This window comes from Haemaphysalis longicornis, unplaced genomic scaffold (assembly GCF_048455015.1).
Source record: "Haemaphysalis longicornis isolate Haplotype H1 unplaced genomic scaffold, Haemaphysalis longicornis Haplotype H1 scaffold_9, whole genome shotgun sequence".
NCBI classification, from domain to species: Eukaryota; Metazoa; Arthropoda; class Arachnida; order Ixodida; family Ixodidae; genus Haemaphysalis; species Haemaphysalis longicornis.
The window spans coordinates 63,230,851-63,252,867 of NW_027526460.1; the positions used below are offsets into that span (position 1 = coordinate 63,230,851).

Genomic DNA, 22,017 nt, shown 5'->3' on the forward strand with positions numbered 1-22,017 from the left:
CACTTAGGTAGATAACAAGGTGGACCTAACTGCCGGTGGGGTGGTGCGGTGCCCGTAAAACCTGGTCGGGCGAAACCAATGGAAGCAGGAGGCCGCCGCTGTTCGGAGCTGCTGTTGTTGTTGTTGTTGTTGTTCCTTTGTATATTGGCGCATACCCAATCAGGGGATCGGCCAAACATCAGTGGTTAATTCGAATGTGATTCAAAGAAAATTAGAAAATTAGAATGATTCAAAGAAAATTATAAAAATTTGGAAGCTTTTCTTTTTCTTGTGTTGGAGGAATTGAGTATGGAATTTGGGTAATATTGAAACAAAAAAAAGGAAATAAGTAAATAAATAATTAAATAAAGAAAAATAAGAAGAGGAAGAAGATGCTGCTTCTTCTTCTTCTTCCTCGATTTATTTCTCCCCCCGGGAAGATGGTGCAGGGGGTGTGAGAAGATGTGGTTCATACCCACTCAGTGGGGTTTAGCGGGAAAGGGGCGCTCCCCGAGAGAAAATATATATACTTATTGAAATACATTAAACGAATGAAATTAAAATAGGCGTGGGTTAGGGGGGAAATATAAAAAAAAAATAAACTGCCCGAACATGACATGTCGCACCAGAAAGTGTTGAAACCAATATAAATTCAGAACTTCGTAAAGTTAAAGAAGAAAAAAAAAACATTAACAGTATGTAAAGAAATTGAACAAAAAAATGCCCCGCATTTCCCCGAGGGGAAGAATGTGAAAGTGCGAATGCACGAGTTGAATTTGCGCGGTTCGGTAATGTTCGCGAAAGAGAGATCACGCACACACACACACAACTACAAAGAAAGAAAGATGCATTTATTCACAGACACCTATTTGTGTTGTCGTTGTACTTGATTGCTAGAGCGGATCTCAGCTTTGAAATTTCGTGTCAGTACTCCTTTAAGCGGGTGCATTAGCCCTTCTCACGCCCGATTCCTGGCCAATCCCCCACGTGGGTATGTGCCATGTCAGCGGCCAGGCAGCGCGCGCCCATCTCCCCCCGTTGCCAAGGAAGACGAGGAGCGCGCGCACCCGCAGCTGTTGCTATGCGGACGGCGGCGGACGCTTCAGGCTCGCTTAAGAAGTGCATTCGCACTTAAAAGAGCATTGGTTGATTGTAGGGTTTAACGCGCCGACGCAACGCGGGCTATGAGGCGTGCCGTAGCGAAGGGCTCAGGATTAATTTTGACCACCTGGGGATCTTTACCCTGCGCCAAAATCTCGTACACACAGGTGTGTTTGTTTTCGGCGTTCACGAGAAAAGCGGCCGCCGCAGCCGGGAATCAAACCCGCGAACTCGTGCTCAGCGGTGCAACGCCTTAGCCACTGAGCCACTGCGACGGGTAAAACAAAAAGGTCAGTGGAGGGGCACTGGGCGGGAAGGCACTGATAGCAGTGATCATAAACGCTGGGGATGTTTTTGAGGGAAGCCCGGCCATCGGGGAGCTAGCCCGGGACACGGCCAGATTCCGAAATGAATAAGTGTACGGCGGAGCGAAGATTTGCGCGGCTAAAAGCAGCACCTCGGGCCCAGGTGATACGATTAGAGGAACAGTGGCAGGGCGAATTGATTAAACCTGTTTTCCAAGTATCTTTTTCGTATAAAGGAGTACCGTTGCAGCAGAGGAAAAGATGTTCTGTTGTCTGTAATTCGTTACAAAATGCACGCACACGCAGTTCCTACCATCTCTTTTTCTACGTCCTCTAGCCCGGTAAGGGTAATGGGTTAGGTTATGTAGCCGCAATAATTCAACGCATCGGCCATTTGTTCGATCACTGGCCTCCTTTCGTTCGTGGCCACATCCCTGGGATTTGGTCCCACAGGTGTGTTTACGCCCATTAACGTGTACATTTCAGAGATCAGGCGCGTGTCCTGTTAACCCTTTCTGAAAAAGGTCTGGCCCCAATTCTCCTAACAATGACATCAATCTGTAATTCTTCCACAATTCTGCTGTTTGTTAACGTGGCTGCATGTTCTCTCTTTGTGGCAAGCTGATTTTGCTCCATGTTCAGTAGCTGCCTCCTGAACAGTTCGCGGCTCTTAGAGAGAGAGCTGGCGTTTACGTTTGCTGCCTTGGCGATAATACGTTCACCATGGACCAACAAGTGAAAGAAAAAGCGAACCATGAAAGAAAGCAAATCAGGCGAGTGTCGCGAAATTGGGACGGGAGTGCGGTTCGCCGCAGCGGCGCGAGCCAGCGCTCTCCGAAGTGTGTGGTGGCGGTGGAGAGGGGGGGAAGTGTACTGTTCCCGCACGAGGCGCTCGAGGGCAGGACGCGTGACGAAAAAGTGAGGGGGGCGTGCGCGTGACTATGATATGCGTTCACTTAAGACGCACTTCGCAGTTGATTGATTGTAGGGTTTAACGCGCCGACGCAACGCAGGCGATGAGGCGCGCCGTAGTGGAGGGCTCCGGGTTAATTTTGACCACCTGGGGATCTTTAACGTGCGCCGAAATCTCGTCCACACGGGCGTTTTTTGCTTTCCGCCTCCCTCGGAAAAGCGGCCGCCGCGGCTGGGAATCGAACCCTCGACCTCGTGCTCAGCAGCGCAACGCCTTAGCCACTGAGCCACCGCGGCGGTCACTCCCTGAGACGCACTTTGCGCCGCCGAAGCAGAGGCTCATATCGCTGCCGTCGAGAGAACCCACGAGTGAGTGCTGCCTCAGCGCACTGCTGCTGCGCTTAAATATCGGATGAGGGAGTATCGTAATAGCCAACAATTTTTTTGATGTCCAGATGCTTCGCACATTTCTCTTCGTTTTTGATGGCCTCTGCGACCGCATCGTTGGTGACTCGTTCACCGCGATCCCTCTCGCTGAGCCGTAACAACGGTTTTCTCGGTGGCGAAGGCAATCACATCGGCTGAGGTGTGCCATTTGGGTGATATCGATAACGGTAAGGCGGTGTTTCGTGCCCAATTGTAAGCACCCCCTCCATCGTAGGTTAGTCTCTCCTTTGATTCTGGTAAGTCTGGCGTAAATCTAGGTCTTCGAAACTAGTTTTTCAGCTGAAACATGAGCGAGATCATGGCTCTTGACCTTCATTTTGAAATAGGTGGGTATGTTTGGCTTCACGAAAATGCACTCGGGGCACGCGGCGATCGCTAGGGGTTTCTTTTGCCAATATTGGCCAGAAACTCACTAAATAGCTTTTCTTAGCTTGACAAACGTGCGCTCGTGGCACGCGTGCAGGAGCGCTCGGCGTTTTGTTTGTATTTTTAACTGCGGACACCATACGCGAACGATTTGCTCAACATGTCGCGGTTAAAATAGAAATTTCCGGCTCGCCCAGACTAGTCTACCACCCCTAGACATCACGGGGTTTACTCATTTCACTTTCCCATATCAATTTCAGACAAAGAAGTAAACGGCCGGGACTTCAATGCTGCGATTGGAATGGGCCCCCAAAAACGCTATAGCTGTCCCCTTTTGGGTTGGTGTTCGCAAGACGTGGCTAAACCTCACAGCCAGGAGAGTTTGAAGCTATTCAAGCGAAGGAGCGGTCACCAGAACATTCGGCGGACACCAGGACATCTTCATTTTGACGTACAAAGTATACGTAGTACGTACTCATGACGTGTAGCTGTTGCTTAAAAATGCTTGCATCTTGTCGCTAACTTTTAAAGCCTGTAGTAGGCCCGACAATTTGTTATAAGTTGCAAGGATCAACCCCATTTCTAGTATGCGGGATTGGACAAATCACAGCGGCTGTTTATCTTTTAGCATGTGCTTGTATGTCCCTGGTAAGCTTTGTTTAATTACTGAGCACTAGATGGTCCTAAAATTAAGATAGTTATTGAAATGTGTTCTACTCCAAATGCCGCACAGTACAGTCGCCAACCGATTTTTCGGACATCCTCTTTTTTGGGCTTGCCTGAATAGCCCGAGTCTCTCATGGCAGCGCCACGCACTCCACGGAATCAGTGTATAACACCGACCGAAAATTCCGACGTTTCAAACCCTTTCTTTCAATTTTCCGGACTCTGTCTTTCGATTGCTACCGAAAACGCGGACAACAACGCTGCCATTTTGTTTTCCTACAGCCTTGAATGCTGCCATTTTGTGTTCTTACAGCCTACAGCCCTGCATGCGTATCGCCAGCTGATCTCGCATACATCCGCGATACCTGGCACCACATGCTGCGCCGTACCCCGAGCCGTATGGAGAAAGGAAGTCAGTCGTCCGTCGACCTGTTATTGGCACGGCAACATAGCGCCCCGCAGAAACAGATTGATGAGTTTTTGAAGCCGCTCGGTAAATAGAGTGGCCTTTTTCTTTGCGCGAATTTTAGGGGCGAAGCTTCTAAAGCCATGGGTCTGTCCATCCCTTGTGTCTCGTGGTACGTGACCGCCGCATGCTTTCGGAGATGTCGCAAAGTGGGCCGCGTTGCACGCGCAAGAACCGGCTGCAACCGGCAGCGCAAACTCGGCACCGGGAGCGCGAGCTTGTCTGTCTTCGCCAACGGAGGCGCGAGCGCACGTGCACTGCGAGGGGGAGATCACGCAAGAGATCACGCCACGAACGCACGCAGTCGTTCTCGGAGATCGAACGAGACGCAAGGACCTTTGCTCGTTTCCTCTCGTCTTGTTCGGGCACAAGTTCGCCCTAAATAAAAGTTATTTCTTTACCGTTGTGTCCCATCCTACGTGACAAATTGTGGTGCAGGTGCGGGGTAGTCCTCGATGGCGCGGGGTCTTTCACCAGGTCTGGGCCTGGGAGCATTGACTCCGAAAATAAAAGTTGATTTGTACAATGTACGGTCTTGCGTCTTTCTTAATGATGTAATGGGCGAACTTTCACGGGAGAGTCGGAGAGTTACTGTTACCGATGATCTCCCCCTCTCGAGCTTCGCCCCACTTATCATCATTCATTCCGTGGATATGGGTGATTTTTTTTCTGACCCCGATTTTCAGGATGCTGTCTCGGCCCCTTGGTGGTCCAAAAACTTGGTCGGCGACTGTACAATACAAGCCTTGGCCGATGCACAAATAGTATGAATCTTAATTTCGGCGTAGTTAATTTCCTGTATTACCGGTAAAAATACTCATTTAATCGTAATGGCGTTGCAATTTAAATTTAGTTGCGTTTGAGAAAAGCCAGCGGTGCTTTCATTTTCTTCAGAGAACGAATACAATTTGCTCATGCTGGCTGATTGAACTTCAAAAAATACGCTCTATTTCGTTTTCGAAGTTACTTCTTTCTCCATATTTTAAAGAATAGAATTTAGGAAATACCGTGACTATGGTGGCTTTTAAGAACTCAGTTTTTACGGCGTAATCGTTTAATGATTGGTAGGAAACACCGGTGTCCTCTTTTACTATTACTTTGAGGCTACATTGCGGTGCTTGCCGAAACAACTGCAGGTCCGAAAGAATGTTTGAAGCACATAGTAAATAATACAGTAACGCGCAAAAAAGTGCCAGAAAAAGGACTGGGCCCAGACACGAGCCTTGAGGTACACCCCTCTTTCGAAGAATTTTCCCTGCGTAAAATATGTCGCTGGGGGAGAAACTGTGTTTGCGAAGTATTTTAAATACCCCGAGTAACACTATTACAATACATGCAGACACAAGCCTGCAGCGGCGGGCAAGTCGCGTGAACGACAGTTAACAGAAAAATGTTTTCTTTTGTCCGGAAAAATAGCGATGCACATGGCAGCTGTTTTCTTCCTTCAAAATTGGGGCGAAAATATGGAGAAGAGAAATTTCGGCGAGCGTACTAGTATTCGATCAGTACTGCAAAGAAAGCACAGCGGCGGGGAGCAAAAAAATCAGAAACGAACGCCGAAAAAATGGAGCAATTCCTTGTCGCGCCATCTATTGATAACAATGAACAGCGGCTCCGCCGACACACCTCCCTTCCAGCAATCCTCGTGGCCTTCAGATGGCGCCATGTGTCGTCAAAAATCGTTCACCCGTACGCGCCGTCGGCCACCGCCTGACGTTGAAGGCTTGGAGTAGCGCCGGTAGGCTGGCGTCGTGTTTGTGTGCGTGCCTGTGTGTGGGTGTTTTCTCCTTCGACAAAGCAGGCCTCGGTGCAGCATCGGACGAACTTTTCTGGGGCTTCCCAGGTGCCGTTGCCCGGCGACCCGGACGTCGTCGGAGCTATGATCCCGCCGTGCCACCGGCGCCGCGCCGGCAGCGGTAGGGCCACGGATTTGCGAAGCTGCACGCACGGACTCGACGCCGACGGCGCTTCCAGCGCCCCTGAGTGAACCCGCGGCTAGCCGCTGTCGCCGGCAGGGCGAGGTGCCGCGCTCCCGATATTGAAAGGGGAAGGTTCGGCGGCGTCAAGTCATCTCAGGCGTCCCGGGGGAAGCGACGGCCGCCCGCGCCCGCCGTCTGATCGCATATACGAGGTCAGTGTCATCAAATCACGGCGCTGCCAAAGCGACGTCCCGCCGATTTTGCTCCGCTCGCAAAAAAAAAAGCGCGCGTTTGAAAACAATTCACGCGGAGTGTTCTCGCGCGTCGAGAGCTCAGGGGTAGCTGCGTTTTTTTTTTACCCGACACTCAGTCACTGCCAAACGCGATTGTTTTGGAAACACCAGTCGTCAAATTTTGGGACTGTACTTCTTGATTTATGTTCGCTCGTCTCGGTGTTCTTTTCGGCGGCGCCGGAGATTTCGGGGATGGGGTCTCGGGTGTGCATCCGTATGCGGCTCGGCGCACCCTCATCAGTATACAGCTAGCCGCATGCATGTTGTTCACATCCCTTTATAGCCCCATCCGCGTTGCGGATTCCTTTCCCGAAAACGTCTGGACGTGCTGCATACATTCGCGTCGCCTCGTTTCGGCGTGTCAAACGCACCTGCGCGCGTTCGCTTCTCACGTTTTTTTTTGTTGTTGTTGTTTTGCTGAAACTTGACAGTACCCGCATTGTAGAGGAACAACACCGCGTACATTCTTGCAAATCCGCGATCGTGCGCTAGCTCCTCTGCTTCATGAATCCTTTCATAAGCATCTGTATACAGGACAAAAAAGAAAATTTTGATAAATTGGCTGATCGCATAGCGTTTTTCGCGCTGGGCTGAGAGAGAGAAAGAGAGACAGAGGTCGGGTTTGTTCCCCGCCAGAACATATAGAAAGGGAATGTTGCTGCCTTGCTGGCAGCGCCCGGCCTTCATTAATTTGGCAGCCTGTCCTCACGATACGACCGGCCGGCGAGGATATCAATTTCTTCCGGCGCGCGCGCTCCCGCTGCGGGAGTGCTGAGGGCAGCTAGTTATCGGAATCGATGTGTGCGATTGATGGAACCTCGCTGATGCGTGCTTCCGGGTGCCCAGAACATTTTCATCTACCGGTCCGACTGTGAGAGATATGGAGCCAGCCGTCTATCGCTGACGTTGTGGCGGGGGGAAGATATGGCAGAACCGTTTCCTCTCTCAGCGTTGGGTTGGCGTGGATCGGTGAGCTATGTGTAGTTCAGGGAACCCCGGTTTACCTATAACGACAGGCTGTTCTGGTTAAATGATTTTTGTTTATTCCAGTCTTTGAGACAGCCCGTCACTCTGCCGGGAAGGAGGGAACAAACACGAACAATCCGATTACGACTGATATCACGAAACTTTTAGCTGGCCAAAGAAAAGGAAAGAACGCAGCCATTCACTTCCTTCCTGCTGGCTCTTGTGTTTCATCAGTCGGCTTTCCTGTTCCAGCCCAAATTAACCTGTCTGTCGCCTCCCTTTCTTTAATTGATTCAGAAAGAAGGACGAGAATACAAGAAAAGAGACGATAGGGGCCGCTTGCCTACAGAACAGGAAAAATAAAACAATAGAAGCACGTCATACATCGAAGGAAAGCTAAACCTAGAAAAGGGACTTATCAAGCTCCACTGGATTATCAATCTTTATTTGAATAAACTTGGGTGTAAAAGAAAGAAAAACCTTACTGGTTTTTAGACTCATTTCGGGCGTATCTCTATGCAGCAACCCTCGTTGCATTTTACGCAAAGACCGTCACTCTGATATAAGTTTCAACCTAAGCAGAAGACAAACTACTTTGCGAAATCTGAGGGGAAGAATGTGACCGCGTATTCGAGAACTTGTAGCGGTGTTCCTTGAAGGCGAAGTATATTGCCATGAGTGCTGCCGTTTGCGGGATCATCGTACAGCCGGTAAAAGGCTTGTCTATAACACAGCGTTCGTACTCTCAGCCCTATCCTGCGCCGCCGGAGCGGGATTTGAATAAAACTACTGCGGAATTCTGAAGTCTTAGCCTTTCGCTTTTGCCTCCGACATGTTTGGAACGAGTATGTTTCGGCAGTTTTCGGGTGTAGCTGGTTGAAGTTGAAATCGCTGTTATAGACAAGCGTTTCACCGGCTACATCTTCACTGAATGAACCTGAACAAAGCGGTTACTTAATTTTTGCTAACAACAGGTTCATTCACAGGCGGTTCACATTTTCGTGAGACAGCTCTTGAGCGTGTGACATGCGAAAAATGAACGTTCCGACTGATAGAGCCGACAAGCAAGTAAGCAAGCGAGCCAACGGCTAGTTGGTGATGCGTCTACTACCAACATGGTGCAACTCAAGGAGCCGCCGAACTATTGTCGTGCCGCCAGTCGTCAATGTACAGCACAAGTATCGACATTTGGGCGAGTTGGTATTGGTTGAAAATCTTCGAATAACGGCGTAAAAACATAGACACTAAGGGAAGAAAAGGAACAGCGTCGTCCTGTCATTTTCTACCGCTTTTCGTCTCCGCCAGAACAGCAGCCACCGCGGCCGGGATTGAATCTCAGCAACACAATGCCTTAGACACTGTGCCTCAGACAACGCCTTGGGCAACAAGCATAAGCGGTTGCACACGGGGAAGCCTTGAGCCGCGAGGAAGGAAGGACATGTTCACTTTACGATTTACGGAATTTCGGAAGTAGTAGGCAACGGAACATTGCGTGGCAATACAATCTTCAAGACGAGAAATCAGAATCAATGTTTCACTGTGTCAGCATTGAAAGAAGCAAAAACAAAAGGCTGTTTTTTTGGAATTAAACTCTCCGGATTGAGGTACTCGAGCTGACGCTGTTTTTTTTTAAAAAAACAACGTTATAAAACTGATGCCAAAGGAAAAAAATGTCAAGGAAGCTTGACATCGCGCGCAAGACTTCGATGGCGGAACTGTTGTAGGTGACCATTGCCGGACACATAGTTAAGCTTCGTATCATTGTTTATTTGCATAGTTGCGGGGCTATAGCATACGTCGTCATATGCATCGAAGAGGTCGCGGTCTTCTTCGCGGCGGATGGTGGATGCGGAGTCATGCTCAGCATTGTAGACTTCCACCAGCTCTTCATCATCGACTCGAGGCAGCGGTGACTGCATCTGCAACTGGTATCGGGAAGGGTTGGCACACTCGTATCCATGTCTCCAATTATCCGTAATGGCCTCTGGAGAATTCGGCGGCCGCGGTGACCTCTCACAAGCAAGGTGCCTTTTGACCTTTAGCATTAGCGCTGCAGTTCGCTTCTCCATGCGCCGTAGCGCTTGACGAGAGCCCTGGAGTTTTTCTGTTTTTTTTTTTTTTTTTTTTTTTGCTATAGCCGCTTGCGCGATCCGGGGACTCGTTGGCCGCGGCAAGGCACGCGCTCACGAAAGCTCGGCATTTTCTTGGTATTTTTTCCTGCAACGGCAAACTTACGGCTTGTACAAGAGCGTCGCTGTTAACAGCCGAGGTTAGGAAAGCCTGCCTTACTTGGTCGCAATTGCATCGGCCTATGTGCATGCATGTCTTTATGCAGTAGTGTTTTACGTTACTGCCTGGTCATTTTGATGTTTCTCAAGCCTGACATCTGAAGAGCTCTAGCTAAATCAGTGGCGCAAGGTGTAATTGCATCTTTTTCTGCCTCGCCAGGATGAGGATGGTGTCCCTTTACTGTGCAGCGCCGCTGTGCCCAGTTAACAAGACGACGGGGCTAGCTCCTGCGACAAAGTTCACACGAAGGCATAGGCAACATGACGCCCCAACACTTCTTTAATGAAAACAGCGCTTCCGCGCGGGCCGGCGCACGGCGTGGTGTGACGGGCGGATGTTTTCGTAGTGTGCGATTACCACAGTAGCTTTCCCACAGATCCGCCGTCAGACGCCTTGCTTGGCCTGGCACCTTAAAGCAGCATCCGCGCTGCCTGTTACAATGCGCGATAAAGAGAATCAGGTGGCTTTGAAGGGACAATCGTGCAACCTGGTGAAACGCCTTTTCGACGTCACGGAACTTTCAAGACTGTGGGGAAACGAGAGAATGAAATGTTTGGACAAGGCAGCGGCCTCAATCCGGTGTCGTGCGTGGTTCCAACAAGAAGACTTGCCAATTCCTCAGAGCAAACACACTCACCCCTGGCACACCCTATATAGTAGTGATTCCCACTGGAAAGATAGGGGGTGAGAGCAGGAGTGGTTTTAGAGTGTGAAGACTGACATAGCGACAGGGAAACAATGGTGTACTTCCTTAAGATGGGACAGCTGGAAAGAGGTACGCCAGGTTTGGACGAGTTCTTTCGAATATCTCGGAAGCGGGATTTGGCGGTTAGAAGCTGTTTATAATGACTCCCCCTGGTGGAGGAGGTTGTACGGGTTAAAAAACATACAACAGCACTTGCGCATTACACAAACAGCTATATAGCTGGAAAGTGCCCACTCTGAAAAAGAAAAGGTCAAATTCAAAGCGTGTGTTCCGCGCTCAGGTAAAAACACTGCAAGGAACCAAGGAAAATCGAGGGCAAGGGCTGAAAGGGTGCCTGTGCCTACGAAATGTGCGATACAAAGGAAAAGAATAATCGTACCTTTAATATACACACTTGTATGTCTCTACATAAACAGATGAAATAACCTGCATACACTTTCCCAACAAAAGGGGCCCCACTTGGCACTCGTACCCTTCATGACTTTCTGACAGGACAATATAAAGGTGCACTACCTACCTCACAGGAGCCTGTCGATGTGGGTCAAATACGCACGCCAGAAGACGACTGCTTGAAGTCTGTCCCATGTCGCGGATTGCTCAAGAACAGAATAAAAACGCTCCATATCACACTGATAGCATGTAAAACGAAGACTGGCACCAAGTGAACAATATGTAGATGGAAAAAACAGTAAACTGGGACATTTTTTTTCAATCGGAAGGATTTACTGACGTTGACGAAGATGAGATGAAATAAAAGCACGAGACACGCAGTAAGACGCCACCTGGGACAATTCGTCAGTGTTTCTTCTTTATTTCGTTCCTGTTTTATTCAGGGAGGATGACGTCTGAAATGCCGTGAGTTGTGAATTATACATGACACGCGTGGACACGTCCACTCAAAAACTTGGACGTCTTGAAGCACGTCAAGTACCGTCTTCCTTTGTTCGGGCCATTTCTTGCCCGCGGGACGATTTTGTCCCTAGCGCCGCGTTTCGAGGCGAAAAAAGAACAAAATACAGTTCCTCCTGAAACTCTAAAAGAGGGACTATTTGGCTTCGTGTGTTACAGGGTATTCGTATGTGGCATATGGATTTTTATGTATCTGAAAGGGTTTTGAAGCCAATGACAACGGTTCTCTTAACCGCGAAACTAATAGTGGTGCTCCGGCCGATATATTTTATTTCCGTCGTGCGTGTAGACAAAAGCGTCTGTCCTAATACGCTCCTGACTTTTGTCAGGAGTTGATGACCGCCTGGAACAATTATGATTTTTCCATTGAATTGCTATTGCTGCCATATAACCATGATCGAACGAATGAGACATCAAACGTTACGGTTTAGAGAAATGTAATGCTTTCACTGTTGAGAGACATAGAACACAAATACTGCACGACAATAAAATGCAGTACACAACATTACATTGCTAGCATCAAACGTTGAATTATACGCAATAGCTTCTATGCGCTATTGTATGCTATAGACGGCTATTTTTTACAATTATACTTCTATTAAAGATGGAAGACTTAAGCAGACATTTTTAAACTACGCGCGAGTGGTTAACATTGACGAATTTCTTAGTGCTACAGGGTGATCCTGTTAACGCACTAGCTGCTGCACTTCGTGACCTAATTCCTGCTAAATTTCAATCATTCCGGCGTTATTTTGAGGCAACGGATGCGCAATTTTTTCCAACTTGGGAATCCTGACGAGTGCTTGAGTTTTAATACAATTTCTTTCTCTCGCGTTTCCTGCGTACCGAAGTTTACCCACTATCGAAATCTGGATCACTGCTTCCAGTTTTCTTGGGAAATACTAGCCGTTTCACATTATATTAATACGTTATTCAATCAATGTTTAGCCTTCGCTGCTCCTTGACCCCCGCCCTTTTCGTTATTCGCTACAAACCGCTTGGCCTAAACGACACCTCTGGAAGCATGTTGGTGGCCTTTTTTATTTTATGAAGGTCGGAGAAATTTCCAATTTCCTGGTGTCAAGAACGTTCTTCTGGTCAGTCCGTGCCACGGCTATTCGCAGCAAAAGCGCAGCAAACACTACGAGAACATCGCGTAGGAACTGTTCGTGCTGAGATAAAGCAAAGTTGTGCAGTTATACAACTCTCAGCCTGCCGCTATCCTTTTCAAATATTACGGGCCATTGTTCCGTCAGGCGATATCTTGAACAAGAAAGAGAACGTTCGGGATTTCGGCGGCTTGAAGGGTGAATCGTCGGTTACCGTTAGCATTCTCCTTGGCGGTTCAACTTTTTCGACCGGTGGAAGCGAAAATAAAAGTTTTTCTTTTTTTACTTCACTCTCCTCCACGCCATCAACCCTACCTCGTACACTTCCACCTGGAAATTATTCTGCCTGGAACCCTGCACGTTGTACCACGCCACGTCTCTTCTTCAGACATGAGCAGTTGGAAAGCGTGCTAGCCAAGTGGAAATCCCGTGATCAGCCTCAGCTCGTCAAAAGGCCCGCCAAGCAGCAACCGCCCAAAGTTGTCTGCGCTACGATGACGTCCCATCGCCGCGGGTCCGAAAAAAAAATAACTAATTGTCGGTACAGTTAAAACCTGGATGTAACGAAGCTGACGAAAGTGAAATTTTTCGTTACATGTAGGTTTCGAGTAAAAGGCTTGCGTGAATGAAGTAGAACGAAACCAGAACGCAACACATCAATGAAGGTAAACTCACACTTCAGAGATTTATTACACAGTGAAAAACTGCGGGATTTGCGCCGGCTGCTTTCTCACGAGCTTAGGCATTTACACGGCGCTCCAGAGAAGCAGCTACCCCCGTACTCACAAACAACTTAAAGCAGCCATGAAGAGAAAATACAACTTCGTTCAATTTGAAAGAACTGGGATTCAGTATCTCTCAGCTTCATTAAAGCCACAAAAGATGTTTTTAACGAAAAAAAAAAGCAAGAAGTATTCAACAACTTTCAAATTTTGCGCCACAGTGACGTGTTATGAGCAAGAATGACGTCATACGGGCCAACAATACAACATAATTTTCAGTGCGTTAACTGCGCGTTAGCCTCCAAGTGATGCGGTCAAATGGAACTAGAGGCCCCATTACAGACGTCCAGTCATGTGTCGTCGTGACAGGCCAGTTATGCGGCCGCCAATCGCACAAACAAGGTTCCGTGACGTCATAGAAAAGTTGCGGGAAATTGGCTGGGGGGTCGCGGCTGCTTCACACGTTTTCTTTAATATCTCCGTTATTTGTTCGAAGATTGCGATGATATTGGTATCATTGTTATCGGCACTAAGCAGTCTTTCTAATAAACCCAACTTGTATTTTGTCTTCATGGCTCCTTGAAGTATCACGTTTGCCTTTTGACACTTTTTCGTTCCAAACGCGTCTCAAGGACCAAACTTATGCTGAAACGGCACCTTTTCGCAAACTTACTATTGTTTTTACACTCAAAATTTTTGAACGGGTGCTAGCTTGGTTGCTGCAGCGGGCGGCGACTGGCGGCGACGGCCGAGTTTTCAGTCAAAGGGCGAAAAACAATTACTCATCAGCTTAGCGAGTTCGTTGCATCAAGGTTAACCGCCGCAGCGCCTTCGTTACATAGAGGTCCCATTGGACCTCTATGAACTTTATGGACCTCTATGGACCTCTATGGATAGATGGACTTTTATGGCGGTGGCGATGGGGAATTTGAAAACTTCGTCAAATCTAAGGAATTTGTTACGTAGAGGTTCGTTTCATCCAGGTTTAACTGTACAAATAAAGTCTATACTCCCCCACTGCTCCCCTTTATTTAGATTTGGCCAATAATAGCTTTTTTTAAAAGCCTCCAAGATTATCAGTTCTGTTGCAGATATTTTTATCTACCCTGCAGCGAGGCACAAATTGCTGCACTGTCGTATAACCTATTTGATTGTTTGCAAAAGAATGTCCAGGCACAGAACATGTAAAATACAATGAAATGAATAAAATCGGTTGGGCCGCTTGGAAACGGGAACTGTAATGGCTGCGGGGGACAAAATAATGGGGGAACGCCCTTGCTTCTCCGGCTGCGTATTTGAATGAGTCGTCTCTTTCTGGCTTATGGTGTGCTACAGTCGTTACTTTTATTGTTTTAAGATCTGTCCTTTCGCGACCCCCGTCCTTTATACATAACGATAACAAAGAGCCTTGTGGCAGCCTGCTTTATCTTGTTTCACGAGGCACTTATCTGCGCTTCGGCGAACCACCAGATAAGGCTCTTAACAGCCAGAGTTGGATGCACATATTTTCGCACCCTTGCAACTTTCCCCTTGCAGCCAACTGTATGCTCTTAGGATAGATGAGTCTTGGAATCCAGATAGCTGATGCAAATATGACAGGACCGGTTTGGCTAGGTTCTCGTGCGGGATAACGAAGTGTTTTGCGTTATCTTTCAAATTGGTCTCTTGAGCTAAGATTGACTGCAGTGGCATTTCGTTGTACCGCATCACAAGGATTGAGAAGTGCACTTTTGCCTCAGGTCTACTCCAACCAACGAGCCGCTCTGTTGCCACCAAGAAAACTAGTTACCACACGAGTAAGAAAAACACAGGACAGACAGACAGACAGACAGAACAACTTTATTTGGCCACAGCTGGGACGATTAGGCCGGCGACGTCTTCTCCGTCGTCCGTCGGGCAGCAGGGCCCCTTTTGGGCAGGGTTCCGGTGCCTTCGGCCAAGCGGGCCTGGTCTTCTTGAACTTGGGGGTTTGGGTCACGCAGGGCGGCCTCCCAGCGCGCAAAAAACAGGACGAACGCCAGCCTAGCGTTCGTCTAGCGTTTATCCTGGGCGTTCGTCCTAGTCTAGCGTTCGTCCTGTGTTTTTCTTACTCGTGTGGTCCGTCTTTTGCGCTAGTAAAATGTACCCATTATCGTCTAACCCAACTAGAGCAACTTTCCGTCCTTAATACAAGGCGGCATTTTCACCTGACCGCACTTAAATTTTCACTTATGAACCACATACTAAACCAATCGGTCTAGTTAAGGGGCACAATACATTGTCCACTCTTTCGCACAGTTTTATTGCCGTATTTATTTCGTTTCTGGCGGGGTCGATCTCAAATGACATATCTAATAAAAGTTGCCAAGTAGCCACTGCAATTTCTTTCAGTGGCCTCAATATACAAGTGGCAGTCTGTAAACAGACTTCAAATTCTTTTCAACGGCTGTGAGTATTTGTTAAACTATACACTGCGTTTCTTTAAATAGAAGGTAAGCTAAGGAACACACTTTCGCGCTCGGCTAATGCTTTCAAAGCCCGAAAATCCCCAATTTCCCGTCAACACTGCCGCCGCCGATCTTAAAAGGTACGGCGGAGCTTGCGGCTTGTGCGCGGGTAAACTGCTCGCCCTGCCACGCTAATCCAGTCGGTATTGATCAGACAACGTGGTTGGCTCCAAGGGGGCTCAGCGCGAAAGCGCAGCTGTTTCTTTTTATTTTCTTTTTGCATCGCACTTTGTAGATTACCACACCTTCTAGCAGCGGTGTCGCGGAGGCGTTGTTTGCAGTAATTTCGGGCGTGACTCCACCGTTCCTCCTCGAAAACAGGGTCCCCTTTGCGAATTAAACTTTGTCACTAATCATCCAGACAGAAATGAGCACGATGCAACCGCGAAAGGTGGTAAACTTCACTTCCCCCACAATTCGACCCTGACGATTGCAAGCTCGTTTTAATGTCGCCGCTGAGAAGTCACCTCAGCGGCGTTTCCAGCTGAGGAATTATGGCAAATTACATCTTTTTTTTTTTGGATGGCGTCATGTTGCTGAGCTTGCTGCGTAATATCACTACAGTCGCCATCTTTGCCCAAAGTTGCTCACTTCAAACCTGCCGCCACGAGGACACTTCAAACCTGCCGCCACGAGGACACCTTATTATGCGCGAAATAAATCTTGCCGTTTTAATGTCGTGCTTCTTCTCTATCATAAATTAGTGCTACCGTTTACTACTTTGTTATTAATTCTTTGTTATCCAAACAGTTTACCGGTAGCGCAAACATCAGAAGTCCTTACGCATTTAATAATTATTCAATGCAGAATGCAGGGTACCAAGCGTGCATAAACTTGAAAGCGTTCGCCAAACCGTAAAAAGATATTTCACAAGGTGTGGCTTATTTGCGTACTGCTCAAACACTCTCTTTGCTCTTTCCTATATTAGCCACGCAAACGGTGGAAATCATTGTAACTATTGATTATTGCTTTTGTCATACGGTGTCGTTCTTGTCTACACACTTTATATCAGTTTTTAGACAACGAAAAATAAACAATGATGCGATTTATGGTACGTTTATTTCCCATTTTTGAAAACAAGTTCTACAGAAATATTATACCAATACATTTCTGGCGTTACGTACAACGTATTGCCAATACAAACCGAACAAAAGCAACTTTTGCGCAACTTAAACCGGTTTGCCTTGGTCTGATGACCGTCAGATTTGTTAGCCGGAACATTCGGCACTTTTAAATGTCTCTGCGGGCCGAGGCCAATTTTATACTCTGACGTTGGCGTGAATGTTTGGACCCGAAAAACACTTCTTTCTGGTTTTAACACACTCCGTTCCTTTTACGCTGCCCACTAACTCGAGAAAAATCTTTTTGTATGGTTCCGTTCGATCGCCCCTGAAACGGCGCAGGATAAAACAAAATCACAAAAGATCCCTCTCAAGAGTCTCAACGCATGTTGGCGGAACGCATAAAGGTCGTTCTTAATAATGCATAAAGGGGCTCTTAATTTTCCTCGTTTAGGATAACATCCTTTCAAACGGCGTCTAGGGACACCTCTTGCTTGGCAAGCATAACAAAACTCTGCATGCTTGCGATAGTTATACGATGTGGTGTTGGGCAGCCGCGTAAGAACGATTGGTACAACGGTGGTACCATACCGTACGCAACAGCATTGTTCTTTAGCGGCAAGGCTGCGGACATGGTGCAACGCTTTTCAAGAGCACCACCGGGCTTTCTTAAACTGTACTTCTTCTGACTCGTACACATTTGGAAGACGGCGGCTTTCAGGGCCTCCCTTTATGTCCCTCGCTTTTAGAAAGTTCTTCGCCCTAAATACGGTGCTCGAAGATTCGTCGTCGGCGCTTCGACGGTCTGTCAACAGCAGCAGGTGCATAGCGCATGGCTAGCTAGATTGGAGTCTCGCGAAGCGCAGTTTGGAACACCAAGCCGGACGAAACGGTTGGCAGGCGCAGTGGCGTGTGTGATTGAAGCGGGCTCCTTTGTTGAACCAATTTAAAAAGCGTTTCTAATTAACGGGTCTGCGCTCACGTGTGTAACGCTCAAATGATTGGCTTGAAATGTGTCTCAGGTTTTCTGTGTCGTAAATTATGTTGGCATGAACGAATATTCCTTTGATCGATTTGAGCGCGGACATTTGACACGTAAACAAAACTCGACGCTTTATTTCTTTCGCGAGCTTAGTAATTGCTGGATTCGGGCAAAAATCAGAAACGTTTAAACAGTTTATGGGTAGCAAATTTCGCAAAACAGGCCACGAAACACAAAACATCTGCTAGAATTTACATTTCGATATTGTCGCGAGTGCGTTCGTAGAGCGAAAGGCTATGAAGGGCATACCTGTATATTTATTTCTATTTTCACAACATGCCTCTCGGCGTCAACGAAAAGATATATTGCACGCAAATACCGATGTGGGATTTGTAATGGCCAATGACGTGGCGCCGGGAACCAAGCTTGGAGGTTTCGAGTATACTTCGGCCATGGGCGTGTGTACGTGTGTGATGTGTATGCGTAGATGTGTGTAGCACTCACAGTTCACATAAATAAGGTATGAAGGCTTTCTAGCCTCCATCACTGTATATGAGGTTGTACGGAGGAAACAGAGGTTCTGTTCAGGGAGGAACGGGTTGCTCTTTTCCACGGCGGAGGCTCGGACTGCAGACCCACAGTAACAGAGTAACAGTCCAGTAATAATTTAGTGATGCAAGGATACGAGGGACATTCTTGGGGACATATGATGGATTAGGGCGTCAATTCCTTCCGAGTTTAGCTTTCCGAAACTTTTAGTAGAGTTGCGTATTGGTGGAAAGACAAGCTAACATTCTATGCAATGGTACAGTAGGAGCACGAGTGAGTTTAGAAAAGGGGGAGGATGAAATCAGGAAAAAGCTGATGCTTGGTCACAAGCATTTTTTCTTATCTATTTAAAAAAAATTTATCATGACACGGGGCTTCCAGTGCTTCAAGTTCGTGTTTACGTATCTTCATATCTGGTTATTCAGAAGCACCTTCTACAAAAATAATAACATCAGGTTCGCTACCAATGCAAATTACTTATGAACTAAATCCCGCTATAATTATGGGCAGACGACCGCGTGGGACTGACCTCCGAAGTGGGCTCGCTCGCTGGGAGGAGGTCCTGTTGCGGAGGCCTCGGATTGGGGTAGCGTTATTCCCACCAGTTACCCACGCTTGGCCTGCCCGCTATAACCCGCCGTTTGCAAACACCTGCCCCTTCTGTGTGCTTCCTGTATCAAGAGGTCACGTTGAACACCTGTTGTTGACTTGCTCAGGTCTTAGACACGCCCGAATACAGCACCTCCGAGGCACAGGGCTCCTCCATCCTGGGAGACCCCCCAGAACTTACGCGTCGGATATTAGGATCCCAGCAGCGGTCTCTTAGATTTTTATTTGAAACAGGTGCAATGTTGTAGCTTTAAACACTTCCTCGTATGCCGTAGGGCAATCTCTCGCAATATTAAAAAAATAAACATATCTTCGAAAATTTCCTTCCCGATGCTCTGCAGTCATACAGTCACTACCATCCCCGTCTTGGTTTAAAACCAAACTCAAGTGTTTTTTTTTTTTTTGCATAGTGTACTACAATGTTGTGTGTTGTTTCTAATGTTTTAAGCGTTTCGAGGTACAATGTGTGTATTGTGTAAGCGTCCAGCTTTTGTTTTTGTGTTCTTTTGTATATCATTAAATTATGCAGTGAACCTGTATTGTGCCACTATTTCCTTCGTTTAATTTTCTGTCAGCGTTATGTCATTGCTAGAAATCGGTAACTTTGTATTTACTTAATTTTTTTTATCTTCGCTTTGTTCAGTGCTTTTTTTGTCTTGTACCTATTCAACAGTCCAGATCCAGTCCTGTAACATTGAGACCATTGTCTATTTACGTGATTCGGTTCTTTACATGTAATGAAGAACCGAACAAAACCGGCCCGAACCGAACTGAAATGAAATGAACTGTGAAAGACTGTTCAAATACGCCTAAAGAGGCAAAAAAAAGCACATTTCCTCTGTCATGGCCAGCATTTCCGGTCTCAAGATGACTGTCGCAGGTGTAATTTCTACGAGCCTGGAGTGTTTGGCGAAATAATTCTCCCCTTTTTACCACTGAAGACGAAAGCCTTGCTTTTTGTTGACTACCCAGATACGTAGGCGGTCCTACTAGGTTCATGGGAGATGGACGCCATTGTTTGTAACAAAACGGGCACGAATGGTTGCGAATGATTACGCGAACTTCCCGGAGATTTTTGTAAAGTGTTCGCGCCAAATAAGAATTTAAGGGGAAAGCTCGCCGTATAGTAATATAACTTCGTAAAACGCCTTCAGTGGGTTCCTAAACGAAGCATCGAACGGTAGAATTATTTGAGTACGCCTCTTAACATTCACTCTTACCGTCCCTGGCGTTTACTCTTCTCTAAGGAAACGTGAGAACAGAGCACTTAAAACAAGCGATACGCCGCTAATGCGACATTTCGCGACAAATATTTACCAGGAATCTGCCTGCGACGATAGTCGTGCGCGGTATAAATAACACTCGCGGCAGTTAGTCCGCAGAGCACTGTCTTTGCGAATCAAGAGTTGTCTTCCCTGGCTCGGACGCTTAATCTTGATTATTACCTCCGAGTGCGAGAGAGAAGCCGTGTTTCATAAAACGAACGCGCACGCGTTCTCCAGTGCTTTTTGTTCACCATTGAGAACTCCGAGAATACCGGTGTGAAAGCGAGGTTTGGGAAACGAAGCAGCTTGGCGGACAAGAAAGCGTAATGCTTGTTTTTATCCCTGGGGTGCCGTGTGAGTGATCCTACGGTCATCTAAAGCACAGCGGAGGAACAAAAAATCTCCGTTACCCCAAGAGGCTCATCCGGTCTTGACGTAGTCGACGAAAAAGAAAAAAAAAAAAAAAAACAACGCTAACACCGCACTACGAGAACTAGTACCTCGGAAGCTTCGCAAGAAAGGAAACGAAGAAGAAAAGGAAGAGAAAATAGTACGGGAAGGAACAAAGCCAATTTGTATTTATGTTACGTTCCCAGGTCGGGTGCCTCGAGGAATCGCTTAGGAGTACAACTCCCGTTGTCACCTTTGAGCCCAGTAGCAGTGTCATCAAGGCGCCCCCGACAACGGGGGGCAGATAGCGAGGTTGCAGCCTTTAGGGTGTCAAAAAGGGAGTGGCCTTGTCGGGAGGATTACATAGTCAGTGCTGGAGCGATAAAAAGAAAGCAGAAAATAGGATCGGGGCCCTAAGTGTGTGGCCCAGCTCTCCAGAGGGTTCTGGGCCTGGGCGCATTCTCGATCACTTACTTGCTCGCTGTAGATGCCGTAGCCCGGGGCATTAGCGCTTAGAAGTCGCACTTTGAGGTGTGCGCTGTGCACCCCGCGCTACTGTGTCACCACTTAAGAGGTGGCTTGGAGGGGTGGATGCAAAAAAAAAAAAAGTTGGGATAAAGAAAAAGAAACCTTGCAGTTTTGTCACGCTGACTTTCGTTTGCCGTAGGGACGCAATAGCATTAGAAGGTTAGCAGCATGCAAAGTGGTTGCTGACGAAGTTTTCTGTCTTTGTTCCGGTTGTTTTAAGTTCGGGTGCTTATTTTTTGTGGTGCGTAATATCTTTTTCTTTACATTTTACTGCGTTTCTGGGAAAGTTCACGCCTGCTAAACGACTAGACAAAAATTAATTTTCTTTTAAAAAGTCGCAAAGTAAAGGACTGCCATTCTCAAGAGGATGGCGAGATTTCTCCGATAAAAAGCGAAGCTGGCGAGTCCTATTTGTGTTTGAAATTGTATGTTTTCTTAGTAATTACAATAATCTTTATTTTCTTAAGAAATTGGCTCTACCTCGGAGAGACAAAGTGCTGCGACGTCCTGAGGATACGGCGGGGCCATATCATGAAGTGCTATAAAGTTTCTGAAGTAAGGTTCCCTCATCTTCTAACTAAGAAATCATCCGGAACAGTTGCAATAGATATCTTGAGAAACGAACACGGAAAGCGAAAACGCGCCGTCTACAGAATTTTCAGTTATTCGTATACCTCATTTTTTACTCACCTCCGAGTGTTGTGGTGGTTAGGAAAAGGATTCTGATCAGTGATAACACACGCCACAGCTTCCCTAGAATCGGCATTCCGCGCTACTGGGGTGTGCCTGTTCTGCTCACGAGCCGTCACGTACATTCACCTGTCAGGTAGCCCGCATTGGTTTAGCTTTTCGTCCGCCGTTGGCAGCGTGCGGAGATTGCACCGTTGTAGCGCACTGGGTTCCTACTGGAAAGAGCCGGTTCGAGTCCCATGTGAACTCAGTGTGTTAAGTGCAGAGCACTTCAGGGCCGGGCCTTGTAGTCGTAGCTCGCT

The 22,017-nt window shown here is 47.4% G+C and overlaps 1 protein-coding gene across 1 annotated transcript in view; it reads left to right on the plus strand.

Moving 5' to 3' along the window:
- The first annotated feature begins 5,909 nt into the window (after positions 1-5,909).
- LOC144153657 (solute carrier family 35 member F2-like) overlaps positions 5,910-22,017 on the plus strand; it is a 236,589-nt gene continuing 220,481 nt past the window's right edge. Inside the window, exons 1-2 of the mRNA XM_077685319.1 lie at positions 5,910-5,980; positions 6,086-6,373. The gene's annotated coding sequence lies outside the window, so the exon portion shown is untranslated. The remainder of the gene's footprint in view (positions 5,981-6,085; positions 6,374-22,017) is intronic.